This window comes from Myotis daubentonii, chromosome 14, assembly GCF_963259705.1.
Source record: "Myotis daubentonii chromosome 14, mMyoDau2.1, whole genome shotgun sequence".
Taxonomy (NCBI): Eukaryota; Metazoa; Chordata; class Mammalia; order Chiroptera; family Vespertilionidae; genus Myotis; species Myotis daubentonii.
This window is the reverse complement of record NC_081853.1, coordinates 7,944,498-7,958,079: the sequence shown is the minus strand read 5'-3', so window position 1 is coordinate 7,958,079 and position 13,582 is coordinate 7,944,498. Positions and strand designations below refer to the sequence as shown.

At 47.8% G+C, this 13,582-nt stretch overlaps 1 protein-coding gene across 16 annotated transcripts in view; it reads right to left on the bottom strand.

The window, feature by feature from the left end:
* MAGI1 (membrane associated guanylate kinase, WW and PDZ domain containing 1) overlaps positions 1–13,582 on the bottom strand; it is a 559,916-nt gene that overhangs the window by 96,300 nt on the left and 450,034 nt on the right. The window lies entirely within an intron of this gene.

Sequence of the window (13,582 nt, the reverse complement as noted above, 5' to 3'; positions counted from 1 at the left end):
ACTGGCTGCACCCTCCAGGCCGACCAAGGGGAGGTCACCTTCCCTTCAGAAGGGGCTCCTCACGAGGGCAGGCTTTACAAAGAAGGGCAGTGACACCACGTGGCGCCTCTTTAACGGAGTGGCAGGCTTAGCGCTCAGGGTCACCCTGGGTGGGAACGACCTTGCCAAGTTTTAACAGAAACTGTCAACGGTGGAAACCCTTACGTGTCATTCTTCTAGTAATTACCCAACTTTTCTCAGCCACTTTCCCCCAAAGTTTGGTTAAGATCCAACCAGAATGTGCTCCTGGGTGGTACATGAATGGACTTTTCAATTTGAATAAGTGTGTATATTTTTAATGTGCACTAGAAAAAATCTAATTAGTAAATTATGGTAGTAATACGAAGCTTACTTTTTTTGTTATTCTTGTTAATCCTCACTTGACATTTTTTCCACTGATTTTTAGAGAGAGAAGGGGGGGGGGAGAGACAGAGAGAGAGAAACATCGATGTGAGAGACACATTGATTGGTTGCCTCCCACACACGCCCTGACCAGGGCTGGGTATTGACACTGCAACTGAGGTACATGGCCTTGACCAGAATTGAACTCGGGAACCTTCAGTCCTTGGGCTGATGCTCTATCTATTGAGCCAAAACAGCTAAGATCTAAAGGTTACTTTTAAAATTATGGACAGGGACAACAGTGTGGTGATTGTGGGGGGTGGAGGGTGGAGGTGGAAGAGGACAGAGAGAGGATAAATGGTGATGAAAAAAAATAAAATAATAAAAAAATAATAAAAACAGTATTTTTAAAATTGACTTTTTTAACTTACGGTTTAAAAAGGCAACTATCCTATATAATCAAAAGCTAATATGCAAATCGACCGAACAGTGGAACAACCAGTCGCTATGACATGCACTGACCACCAGGAGGCAGATGCTCAACGCAGGAGCTGCCCCCTGGTGGTTGGTGCACTCCCAGCGGGGGAGCGCCGCTCAGCCAGAAGCCAGGCTCACGGCTGGCGAGCACAGCAGCGCTAAGGATGTCTGACTGCTGGCTTAGGCCCAATCCCCGTGGGGAGGCCACCCCCCAAGTGCAGGAATTTCGTGTACCTGGCCTCTAGTATACAATAAGAAATTAATCAACTAAATAGAGCACAGCAATAGTAGTGAGGAGTTTTTTTTTTGAAAATTTAAGTTAAAAAGTACGCTTTTAAAAAAACCTGTAAATAGACATTATGTTCAGATATGGACAAAAATCATGAAGGTGATTCGTAAATGGCCAAAGCTGGAAAAATACAGCTTATAATCAATACTATTCTGTAAGTGGATGATAAAAAACATCAACATTAAGAAGCCCTGATCCAGTCCCCATCTCGGGGCTTTAGCGGAAGCCGGGCGGGCCAGGTGTACTGAGCCCTTTAAGACGTGTCCTAAGCCAGGCTTGCTGTTCTGGCTTAGCAAAGAAGAAGCTGTAAATCACAAGAAACCCCGATCCTTTCCAAGGATCTCATCCCGCTGTCTAACCTCCATTCACAATTACATAGAACAAAAATTTAAAAACATACACTTTATTATAGAAGCACAAAGGATAAGGAGGCAGTAACTTCTGCATGAGACACAAGTGATGAAGAATTTGCTTCCTTTAAGCTTGATTTTTATAATTAAAACTTTTTCAATGAGTATTATCTCTATAAAATAGTTTCTGAATCGCCAAGTTTATGCATATACACACCCACTCTCTTTGAGGGGGTGCAAGGTGGTCATGGGGGAACTCTGAACCCTCCAACTGAAAAGGGCCGCGGCCGATGGCACCAGGCTTGAACCTGAGGCCACAGGCGGAGACCGCAGACGCACATTCTGTGGCCTTTCACGGAAGGTGACAGACGTATCCCTCTCTTCCCACAGTCCTTCCAGGTTCCAATTTCAAGGCACAGGGACCAGCAGAACCAGCCAGAGGAAAGGCCCCATGTGTGTTTCAGGGGCTGCCAGGTATGTGAGGAAGGAGCACACACAGGACCCGGGCTCGGCTCCACTGTCCCTCAGCTCCGGGCTGACTTTCCCACTAACCGAAGGCTATCAGAAAGGTTTAGGGAAGAAAGCCAACTTTTAAAAAATTTTTTACAGTGAACAAAAAGCAGAGCTTTTATTGAATTTAATTCCAATTCCTTCCAATCACATCAAAGCATCATGTGTTTTTCTGACTTACAGGTTAAACTGAGGCAATGTGCACAAGTAATTCTTCCACTGAAAGGTGTGGAATATATGTTTACAATCCTATTACTTTTTCAGGGCCATTAAACTGAAGTAATCTTCACAAAGCCATCATCATTTAAGAATCAGTTAAAACTTAGAAATCCTGTTCATGACAGAAATAAATGTCTAGAAAGTACAAGTGGTACCTAAATTTGACAAACGTGTGTGGATTTTCCTCCGTTTCCAAGTCCAGGGTCTTCCTTAAATTAATAAATGATTAGCAGATTTCTAAAACACAACAAAAAGCACCCCCGCAGAATCCACTCGTCCATTGTTGTTTCCTGTTTCTGGAAACTAGTTTATGATGATTGGAGACAGGGAAGGTACATCTCCTTAGGTGGAACCACATGCAAATGCCGTTGTAGAAGCAATGCCATTTGGGTTGATCTAATGGATGGGCGTTAGCGGTGCTCAGCACGCGATGGTGGTAAAGAACTGGAAGAGGTAGCCTGTGGTTCAAGTCTCAGCTTCCCCACTGGCTTGCGACCCTGTTCTCTTCTGTGAAGCTGGATCCGCAGAGTATCCCGTTTCCTCCCAGAACCCCTGCTATGAGGGTAAGACGAGGTGGTCCATGGGAAGCCTCTGCCATGCCAGTCCGCTGGCATGAGGCCTGATCCATGCTTATTAATGTCGATAGTGCCCGTTTCTAATCCTTACACTGAGGCTGGTCACACCTTGTTGGGAGGATTAATGACACGGTGTGTCTCAAATGCTGATCACTGGCAGCCAGGTGTTATTCCTGGATACAAAGGAATAGGCACGCGAGCCTGCCAGGGCCCAGACAACTGTGGGAAGTTCTGGTACTCAGTCTCAGACAGTCCCTGTGAATCGGGAAGCTTCTCTCCGAAACAGCACCAGCCCCAGCGACCTCCCAGGGTTCTCAGGAAGCTCAAATGACGCGGCTTTCCCGAAGGCGCCCATGAGCAAGAAGGTGTGGGAAGCAGAGGTGTTATCCTCCGATCGCTCCGGCAGTCCGCACCGTCCACAGGGCTGCGGCCTTCGCAGAAAAGCTCTACCCAGGGGTTTTCTCATTGCAGAGGTTCAACTTTCCTTTCCAGATATTTTTTTCACATATTAAAAAAAATATTTCAGTTAGGGACCAACATTTAAAAATGAAACGTTTCATACCATGCTCTCCATTTGCCACAGTTACCGGCCTCTCCAGGGCCTCAGCCACCTTCTTCACTCTCCCCCTCCCCGGCCTCACCCGCCCTCCCACGTGAGTGCACATCCCCTCCCTTCCAGCCAACTCTCCCCCTTGTCAATAGTTCGCACTCTGGTCATAAATAACCAGCCCAGCTGAGCCGTGGCACAGAGACAGCCTGACAGCACACACCAGGGACTCCCTGGGAAGAATATATGCATCACTTAATGGTATTAAATAAAAATCATGGAAAGAATTATAAGTGATTAAAAAATTAATTTGGGTCATCACTTGGCAGGCTGCACAGTGTCTAGGAGATGGGAGACGGCTCCCCCAGCCTCCACCTTAGCCAACACACACTTCCCGAGGTGGCCGGGCGCCCTCCCAAGCGGGATGTGTGCCTCTCTGTTGCTATTTGCAGAACTGGCTCTACAAGAAAACTCAACAGGGGTGGCGGCTGGAGGGGGGCAGGCCCTTTGCAGCAGGAAGCCTCTGCCGCCTTAATTAACAGGCAGTCTCTGGCCACCACCAAGCCAAAGCAAACACTTTCTTCTGACATGCATTTAAAAATTAATGGGGGCTGCAAATAATGTTTAGAGCTTGATAAAATATTTAAGGAGAACCGCTCCCTGAGTTTTAAGCGAGGATGAATCAAATCTATACTACCTCTCACTTTGCACACATTTAGTATTCACTTGTGTATTTCCTGACGGAGAAGCGTTTAATGCCAGGCACTATGGTTGGCACTGGGGACTTACTCCTCTTTGGTAGATTAAGACCAGCCAGACCCAAAGCAGTAGCAATGCCTTCCTTGGCCTCAGCCTGGCTGGTCCAGGGTTGTCCCCTGCTCCCATGTTCCTTTTATAATTTTGTATGGGGTGGGGAAAGGGGGACTTGTCTTCTTCCTACAGGACAACGTAGGACAGCATGGTAGTGACCACCTGTAGCTGGGAGTCGGGAGCAGACGTTTTCCATGGGGCAGTGTCAGCCCCAAAGGGGCAAAACCTATGCTTTTGACATGGCTACACTATCCTATCTAATAAAAGAGAAACATGGTAATTAGCCATAACTTCACTACGCTTCCCACTGGCTAATCAGCGAGATATGCAAATTAACTGCCAACCAAGATGGCGGCCGGCAGCCAGGCAGCTGACACGAACAGGGAGGCTTGCTTGCTCCAGTGACAGAGGAAGCCAGGTTCCCCGCCTGCTGCTGCCGGGCTCTCAGCTGCTAAGAAACATTGTTACAAATATAGAAGCTAAACAAAACCCCAGAAACCTGCTTTCAGTCAGCTGGGATCTCAGAGCTGGAGTCGCAACAAAGTTTCAAATACAGAAGGTAAACAAAGTCCAGAACTCTGCTTTCAGCAGCCGAGGTCTGAGCTAAAGCCGGCTCTCAGCTCCAGTGACAGCCATAGAAGGTAAGTAAAGCCCCACAATAAAAAAGAAAAAAGAAATAAAAGAGAGGTTGGGAGCTTCAGTAACTCGCCAGCCTGAAAACGGCCCTCAGCCCCTCACCCAGACTGCAGGCACCCCAGTGGGGACCCCCACCCTGAAGGGGGTGTGACCAGCTGCAAACAGCCATCATCCCCTCATCCAGGCTGGCCAGGCACCCAAGCGGGACCCCCACCCTAATCCGGGACACCCTTCAGGGCAAACCAGCTGGCCCCCACCCATGCACCAGGCCTCTATCCTATATAGTAAAAGGGTAATATGCCTCCCAGCACCAGGATCAGCGGAGCCTCAAGGCCACTCGGCCTGGGATCAGCGGAGCCACAAGGCCTCCTGAACCCGGGATCAGCGGAGCCGCGAGGCCTCCCGGCACCAGGATCAGTGGAGCTGCAAGGCCTCCCGGCACTGGGATCAGCTGAGCAGCGAGGCCTCCTGGCACGGGGATCAGTGGAGCTGTGAGGCCTCCCAGCTTGGGATCAGCGGAGCCACGAGGCCTCCCGAACCCGGGATCAGCGGAGCTGCGAGGACTCCCGGCACCGGAATCAGCGGAGCCTCGAGGCCTCCCAGCACCGGGATCAGCTGAGCAGTGAGGCCTCCTGGCCCCTGGAGCAGCATGAGAGGGGGCAGCGCCCAAACCCCCTGATCGCCCTGCAGCTCTGTGTGTGACAGAGGGCGGGGTCACAACCTCCCTATCTGCCCTGCTCTGTTTGTGACAGGGAAAGGTGCCCCAACCCTCTGATTGGCCCTGCTCTGTGCCTGATAGCGGGGAGCTCCCCAACCCCCTGATCGGCCCTGCTCTGTGTGTGACAGGGTGGAGCCGCAACCTCCCCATCGGCCCTGCCTTGAGTGTGACAGGGGGTGGCGCCCCAACCCCCCAATCGGCCCTACCCTGAGCGTGACTTAGGGTGGCATCGCAACTTCCTGATCCGCCCTGCTCTGTGGGTGACAGGGGGGATCTCCCCAACCCCCTGATCGACCCTGCTCTGTGTGTGACAGTGTACGGAGCCCCAACCCCCCTGATGGGCCCTGCTCTGTGCGTGACAGGGGGTGGCGCCGCAACCTCCCCATCGACCCTGCCTTGAGTGTGACAGGGGGCGGCACCCCAACCCCCCAATCGGCCCTACCCTGAGCGTGACTGAGGGTGGCATCGCAACTCCCCAATCTGCCCTGCTTTGAGCCCGACCAGGGGCTGTACCTAGGGATTGGCCCTGCTCTCTGCCACCAGGGAGCGGGCCTAAGCCAGCAGGCCGTTATCTCCCGAGGGGTCCCAGACTGTGAGAGGGCACAAGTGGGGCTGAGGGATACCCCCCCCTAACCCCCGCCAGTGCACAAACTTTTGTGCACCGGGCCTCTAGTAGAACATAAAGACACAGACACTGATGTAACTCCTTTTTGGCCTTGGCCCCAGGCCACACACGCCTGGCCTTGCTGGCTCCGCGGGCCCAGTTCAAGGTTGCTCTTTGCTGCTCTCTCTGCTCTCATCCCACTCATTTTCCTTCAGCCCCACATGCAAGCTGTGCCCACCTCTTCTCACGGCTGTGCACCTGCTCCTCTCTGGTTAACAGCCTTCCCTCTGCTTCCTGTGCCATCATCACCCACTCATCCTCAGGGACAGTATCTGACCCCACACACTGGACCAACGCCGCCCTTCCAGGTTCTTCTATGTTCTCGGGGAACCCTGTTCCTCTCCTTCCCAACGCCCTTTGCTGTATTTATCAAACTGCTTGATTAATCAATACCTGTCCTCACCTCTAGACTTGAAGCCCTTAAGGCAGGGACCACATCTGTTCTTAGGCGCCACCGCAGCCCCACACCCACCCTGGTGCCAGGCACGGATTGTCGCTTGGGAGTTCCTTGCAGTGTGAGTTACTGGCGTGGGGACAGCACCCATGGATTGCAGCATGCATAGCTATGCTGCGGATCTGGTTTGTAACAGCATGACTCAGGGCAGCTTCTTTCCAGTCCAATTACACGTGAATCACCCCAGAGCCGCTTCACTTCACTTCGCCACTCGCTCGCTCAGCACTTAATGGCATCATTCACAAAATCCGCATCCCTTTTCACTCTTCCTTGTCCTACCTGCTCCGCCCTACAGGACTGACTTATGTGCACGGGACAATAGCTGACATCCTATAATAGATGTTTGCTCTTGCCAGAGTCAGTTGGCTTTAAATAAAAGACAGAAGAGGGCAACAGCAATTACTAGTTTTGTGACCCTGAGCAGGTAAGGCCTCCCTCTTTCCAGCCGCAGTTCCCACGGTATAAAGATAGGAATAGTACCCACCTAATATGTTTTTTGTGAATATTAAATTAGATACTGTAATAGAGTACTCAGCGATGTGCTTGGTTCTGAGTTAGCATGTGATAAACTAACTCTGTATTCTTAAACATGCCAGATGTTGTAGGCAAATGAAAGCTTTACACAGAAGAGGGCATTGTGGTCCAAATACATATTCAAAGGACATTAACCAAAATTGCATTTATTGTGCACCTACCACATGTCACTAGCCATATAGTCACTTACTGTAATCTTTATTAGCAGTCCTACAGAAAAAGGCACTAGTATTCCCACTTCATTAAAGAAACTTAAAGTCACACAATGCATGAGTGATGACTGGTATTTACACATAGATCTGTGCTTCTCCAACATCTCTGCTCTCACCTCCACAGGTCCTGGGGGCTCTCTGAGCAGGAAGCAAGCAAACTTCCCTGGCCCCCGGCCTCCCGTCTTCCTATGCAGAGGAGCAGCCAATAGCAACACAGATGCCCTCCGGTTCCTTTCATTATCAACAGAGAACATTCATGGCAGAGTTTGCCAACAGAGCTGTCGAGGCAGAAGGCTGCCAAGGCCTGCCAAGAGCAGGGCTCCAGCCGCCTCCTTTTCCTCAATGACAAACAAGAACTCTCTTCACCCCTGCTTTTATCTGTGTGTCCCCCCAAAGTACGCCCATGGCAGCTGCTTTTTTGCAGACCTTCTAGGAAGCAAAACAATGACATTATTGAATGCTGACACCCCCCCTTCCTAATTAACATGCAGAAATATGCACCCCTTAATGGCAGTTTGAAATGTCGCCCTGGCACCGCACTTCACGCCGAGGGAAGCCCTCTGCGCTGCTCACACTGTATACCAGCCTCCACTGCGCAGAGGCATTTGTAAAACAGGCGTGTTTGGAGCCTCCCCCACAGAACCGTTCATCCTTTGTAAACTTCCTCACACAGAAGTCCACGGGCGGGCTGAGCAGCAACCTGTCTTGCTGCGCAAAAATGGCAACAGGAAATAAAAAGGAAAGTAAGACAAAAGGGAGATGGTGTAACTGATTTATCCCAACCACCGCATCAATAAATGAGCCCAGTGCCTAACAAGGAAGTCGGACCAAAGGAAAAGATGCATTCACCCACGTCCTCTTTGCCTTGACTGGCGCGATGTTGGTTCTGTCTCGTGACAGAAAGAGAAGTTGGTTCCAATTGCAAAGCGGAGATCAATTTTGAGCTCTATGCCTCGTGAGGGGTGCTAGTTGGGAAGGGCCTTGACTCTTTTGGGGTCTATGTAACTGTCGGCACTATAGCTGGGGGGGCTGCACAGTTTCATCCAGGAGCCCCTGGCCCCGCCTCACCACACTTGGCCTTCCTTCTTCAGTGTTTCTGATTTCAGCAAATGGTGGCAGCATATCCAGGAATGTAAGAAAGAAACAAGAAGTCATGCTAGGAGGGTTATCATCGCCTGCTTCTTTCCCTCCTTACGATAACCAGCACTTCACCAAGTCCAGCTTTTCAATCGCATAAGTACCTCTGTATTTAAGGGCTCATTACCTCCACCACTACCACCACCAATGTAGTCCAATACTAACAACTAGGGTTTCCAGATAAAATGCAAGAGAAAGTGCCAGGAAGGGAATTACCAGAGCTCCTTGCTGTGAAATCCAGGGGAAATTGTGGCTGAGACAGAGGCTGAGGGACTCCCAGGCACTCCTCTTAATGGGCCTGCACACAGACTTACTAGGTGGTGGCTTCACTAGCTCTGAGCTCCAGCACTGGGGCAGCAGCTAGAAAGGTGCCTAAAATACATGGGGAGCCCTAGCCAGTTTGGATCAGTGGGCAGAGCAACAGGAGGGCACATACAACCCACACAAGGGACACTCCTAGAGCACCAGGCTCAGGTGACCAGGGAGACCGCCCTACTGGGCCCCACAGGACACTGACTACATAAGGCCACTCTACCAAGACTGGGAGACATAGCAGTTCTACCTAATCCATAGAAACAAACACACGGAGGCAGCCAAAATGAGGGACAAAGAAACATGTTCCAAACAAAAGAAGAGAACAAACTTCCAAAAAAAGAACAAAGCAAAATGGAGACAAGACTCTACCAGATGCAGAGTTCCAAACACTGCTTATAAGGATGCTCAATGATTTTAGGGGGAAAGTAGAACAACTTAGTGAGTGAGAACTTCAATAAAGAGATAGGCAGCATAAATATGAAGATAGAAAACATACAAAACAACTAGTCAGAAATGAAGAGTAAAGTAAGTGAAATGAAGAATACCCTACAGGAAATCAACACCAGAGGAGAGATAGCAGAGGATTAGAATCAGCAATTTGGAAGATAAGGAAGCAGAAAACACCCAATCAAAACAGAAAAAACAAAACAAAAATAAATAAATAAACAAGCATCCCCCTCGCCAATGAGAACAGTGTAAGAGGCCTCAGGGACAACACCAATCATATCAACATTCTCAACATTGGGTACCAGAAGAGAGAGCAAGGAAGCGAAAACCCATTTGAAGAAATAATGATGGAAAACTTCCTTCACCTGCCAAATGAAATAGACATATAAGCCCAAGAAGTGCAGAGAGTCCCAAACAAGATGAACCCAAAGAGGCCCATACCAAGGCACATCACAATTAAAATGCCAAAGGTTAAAGATAGAGGAAAACTTAAAAAGCAGCTACTTACCTAAAAAGGAACTATCATAAGACTGTCAGCTGACTTCTCAACAGAAACTTAGCAGGACAGAAGGGAATGGCATGCAATACATTACTCTACCCAGCAAAGCTCTCATTTAGAATTGAGGGAGAGATAACGAGCTTTCCAAACAAGAAGAAGCTAAAAGAGTTCGTCACCACCAACCAGTATTATATGAAATGTTAAAGGGTCTTCTTTAAGAAGAAGGAAAAAAGATACAAAAAACAGAGAATAAAATGTCAAAAACGACATAGCTATCAACAATGACTTCAAATGTAAATTGATTAAATGCTCCAATCTGAAGACAGGTAGCTGAATAGATAAGAAAACAAGATCTTTACATATACTGCCTATAAGAAACTCACTTCAGATTCAAAGACACACAATCTGAAAGTAAAGGGATGGAAAAAGGTATTTCATGAAAATGTAAACGAACAAACAAAAAAAAAGCTGGGGAGCAATACTTATATCAGACAAAATAGACTTTAAAACTAAAGGCTGTAAAAATAGACAAAGAAGGACCACCAATTCCACTTTCAGGTATTTATCCAAAGAAACCCAAAACACTAATTTGAAAAGATGTATGCACACCTATGTTCACTGCATTATTTACAACAGCCAATATATGAAAACAACTAGGGATCCATCAACAGATGAATGGATAAAGAAGTGGTGCATGTATACAATGGACTATTTCTCAGCCAGAAAATAAATGAAATTGTGCCACCTGCAACAACATGCTACGTGAAATAAGTCAGACAGCAACAGACAAATACCACATGACTTCACTTATGTGTGGACTCTAAAAAACAAAATAAATAAATAGACATAGACTAGGAGGCACAGAGAACAAACTGATGTTTGCTAGATTGGGGGTCGGTGGGAGATAGAGGGGCTGGGTGAAGTAGATGAAGGGAATTAAAAAGTACAAATTGGTGGTTATAAAACAGTCACGGGCATGTAAACGGCAGCACAGGGAATACAGTCAATGAGACTGCACTAGTTATTTATGGTGTCAGATGGGTACTGGATTTAGCAGGGTGATCACTGTGTAAGTTATGTAAATGGCTAATAACTATGTTGTTATTGAAACTAATATGCCATTGTATGTCAACACTAATCGAAAAGTAAAGAATTATTCTAGAAAAGATAACTGGCATCTCTGAGCCTGACAGTCTTCTTCTGCAAAGTGGGGATAAGTTATAACTACCTCATGGGGTTGTTGGTCAACTGAGCGAGCGACTGAATGTAGCACATTCTGAAGAGCACCCAGCACACGGTACACACTGGGTGTGTGATAAATAACTGGAGAGCAGGAGCGCCTTCGAAGGCAGAGCTGCTTTGGTCTTCTGACCTGGACATCACACCCTGCGGCTCAGGACAGCGACCCAAAGTAAATGCTCAACAGATCATGGTTGAAACAAACTGTACTGGTATAAAAGGGCTTCTTTAAAACGAGACTGCCAGGCCCTCAGGTGACAGACATAGACAAAATAGCGTAGTGAGGGATTTATGCAGGGATGCTCACTGTCACACTGTGTACAAAAACACCTCAGTGTCCATCTACTGCAGGGCGACTGGTTAAAATAATTACGTATATTCACACCCTGGGACACTGTGCAGCATTTATAAAGAATAAAGTGGCATGGTATGGGGTACTGTGGAAAGATCTCCAAAATACCTAAGTGTGAAGGGCAAGAATAGAGTGAAATGAACAAGAATACACATGCATATGTCATTCATGTGTGAGTTCGCTGAAACTTTGTACTAGAATCTGTAGCCGTGGTTACCGACAGGGAGGAAGGGAAGCAGCCTGGACTTAAACATGTTTAAGTTCTTCACCACAGGAAGTATTCCATCGCGTACACTTATTACTCATACTGATGAACGGTAAAGTGTGCTGTGTTGTTGCAGCACAGTTTTCCTCTCTGGAACCAGGACAGGCTGAGAGAAAAGCAGTTTGAGCAGGGAGAGCGATGGTGAGCGCCTGGGAAGGGAGTAAAGCGGTTTTACCAGCAAACCTACTGGCTCACGGAGGCGGCCATCTAGGACCAGTCATGTGTGTAGATAAACAGTATCCGAGCCGATGCTGATGGAGAACTTACATGTGTCAGACACCTTGCTCAGCCTTTCCAATTAGCATCTCATTTCATCCTACCTGTGAGGAGGCATGGTTATTATCCTCATTTTTCCAAAGAGAAATGGAGATGTGAGCATGAGGCAGCTCACAGGAGGGCACAGAGCTCAGCCACTGAGGGGCTGAGAGTCAGACTCAGCAGAGCCACAGTGCAGCCTGCGCCTGCACGTCCAGCAGATAGCAGCCGCCAGGAGGGGTGGTCAGGGGGCGCGAAGGCAGAGGGAGCTCTCAAGAATCTACCCAGCCCCGTTCTTATCACACCACCTGGCGTTTAATAAAAACTGTGCGGTGCTTTCAGCTTATAAGAGTCAACATCATAGACTCCAGTCAGTTCCAAAAATGATGAGCCATCTTGCCTGGTGAGGAAATTATACAGCCAAAAGGTCAAACACTAAAGAACACTGCCGTCAAATGCCTTCAACATGGAGCAGATTAATCTTGGGCAGAAGAAAATTTCAACTCCCAAACAGCTAAGCAACATTCACAGAAAGACCAGGTCATGTGAGGTGATCAGATATTTTTTGAAAAACCTTTCTCTGTTGCCACATACCAGCAGGTCGTGCTAACAACTTCTTAGTTATATCTAGGATATTCCTTTTGAGGTTTCCAGGAAAGATGTGGGGTGTGGAAGTCACACGGAGCTGGGTTGGTCCCTGGCTCTAGTATTCTGGAACCAGCTGTACAACCTTCCAAAGGCACAGCCTCGGAGGAGGTCCGAGGTGCTACCTGTCCTCAGCATCCCCTCCACAGCGTGGTGGTAACGGCGACCTCTGCCAAGCAGTCAAATTAAATGGGAAAACACAGTGATTCCACCCATGGACCCACAACAGAAACACCTCAATAAAATGAATCTGTTTTCCCTTTTCCCCAGACCAGTTGTCCAACCCACATGCCTTTCCTTTTCAACTCAACACCCTTTGGCTTTGCACAACCACTCTCTCACCCTTAACCTCTCCAGAAATGTAAATGGATGTTTCTGGTTTTTATTTTAGGGGACTCTAGCTCCCCAGGATTTCAGAAAAGGACTATTCACTTGCTGTTAACCAAGGCGGATTCACATTTGCTCTGTCCTCAGCCTTGAATTTTTAACTAGACTCACATCCCTAAGACAGCATGTTGAAGAGGCTCTGGCACTTCTCCCGCCCTCGCCTCACTCCGAGTCCTTAATGAACCCTTCTTGCTTCAGGCTTTCTGAGATTCCTCTCCCAGCCCCAAACCACCAGGAAAGTAAGACAACAGATCATTAGCAATACTCAAAGGAAATATTCCTGAGTTCACAATCAGGAATCTGACAATCATCTAAACACTGTCCAATGTATGCTCACAATTTGGAAATGAGCAGCAGGTACAAAGAATATAAAGGCAGGATCAGCACCCAGACTCACAGAGGCTACTCTCACAGAAAAGCCACAATGTCCCTAACAAAAGTCAGCTTTGTACTTACCCTTTGTTTTTAAGTCTAATCTTGAAAATGCCCCAGTAATTGTCCAATAAATCCAAATGCTCAGAGTTCATAAAGATACACCATAATAATTTGACCAAATTAATAATTTGACCTGGTTAATAGCATATTATATCCTCCTGTCTCAAACAGTAACACTCAGAAGAGCAATCAAGCTGTAATATTGCTTTCAGAAAATGTAAGTTTAATTT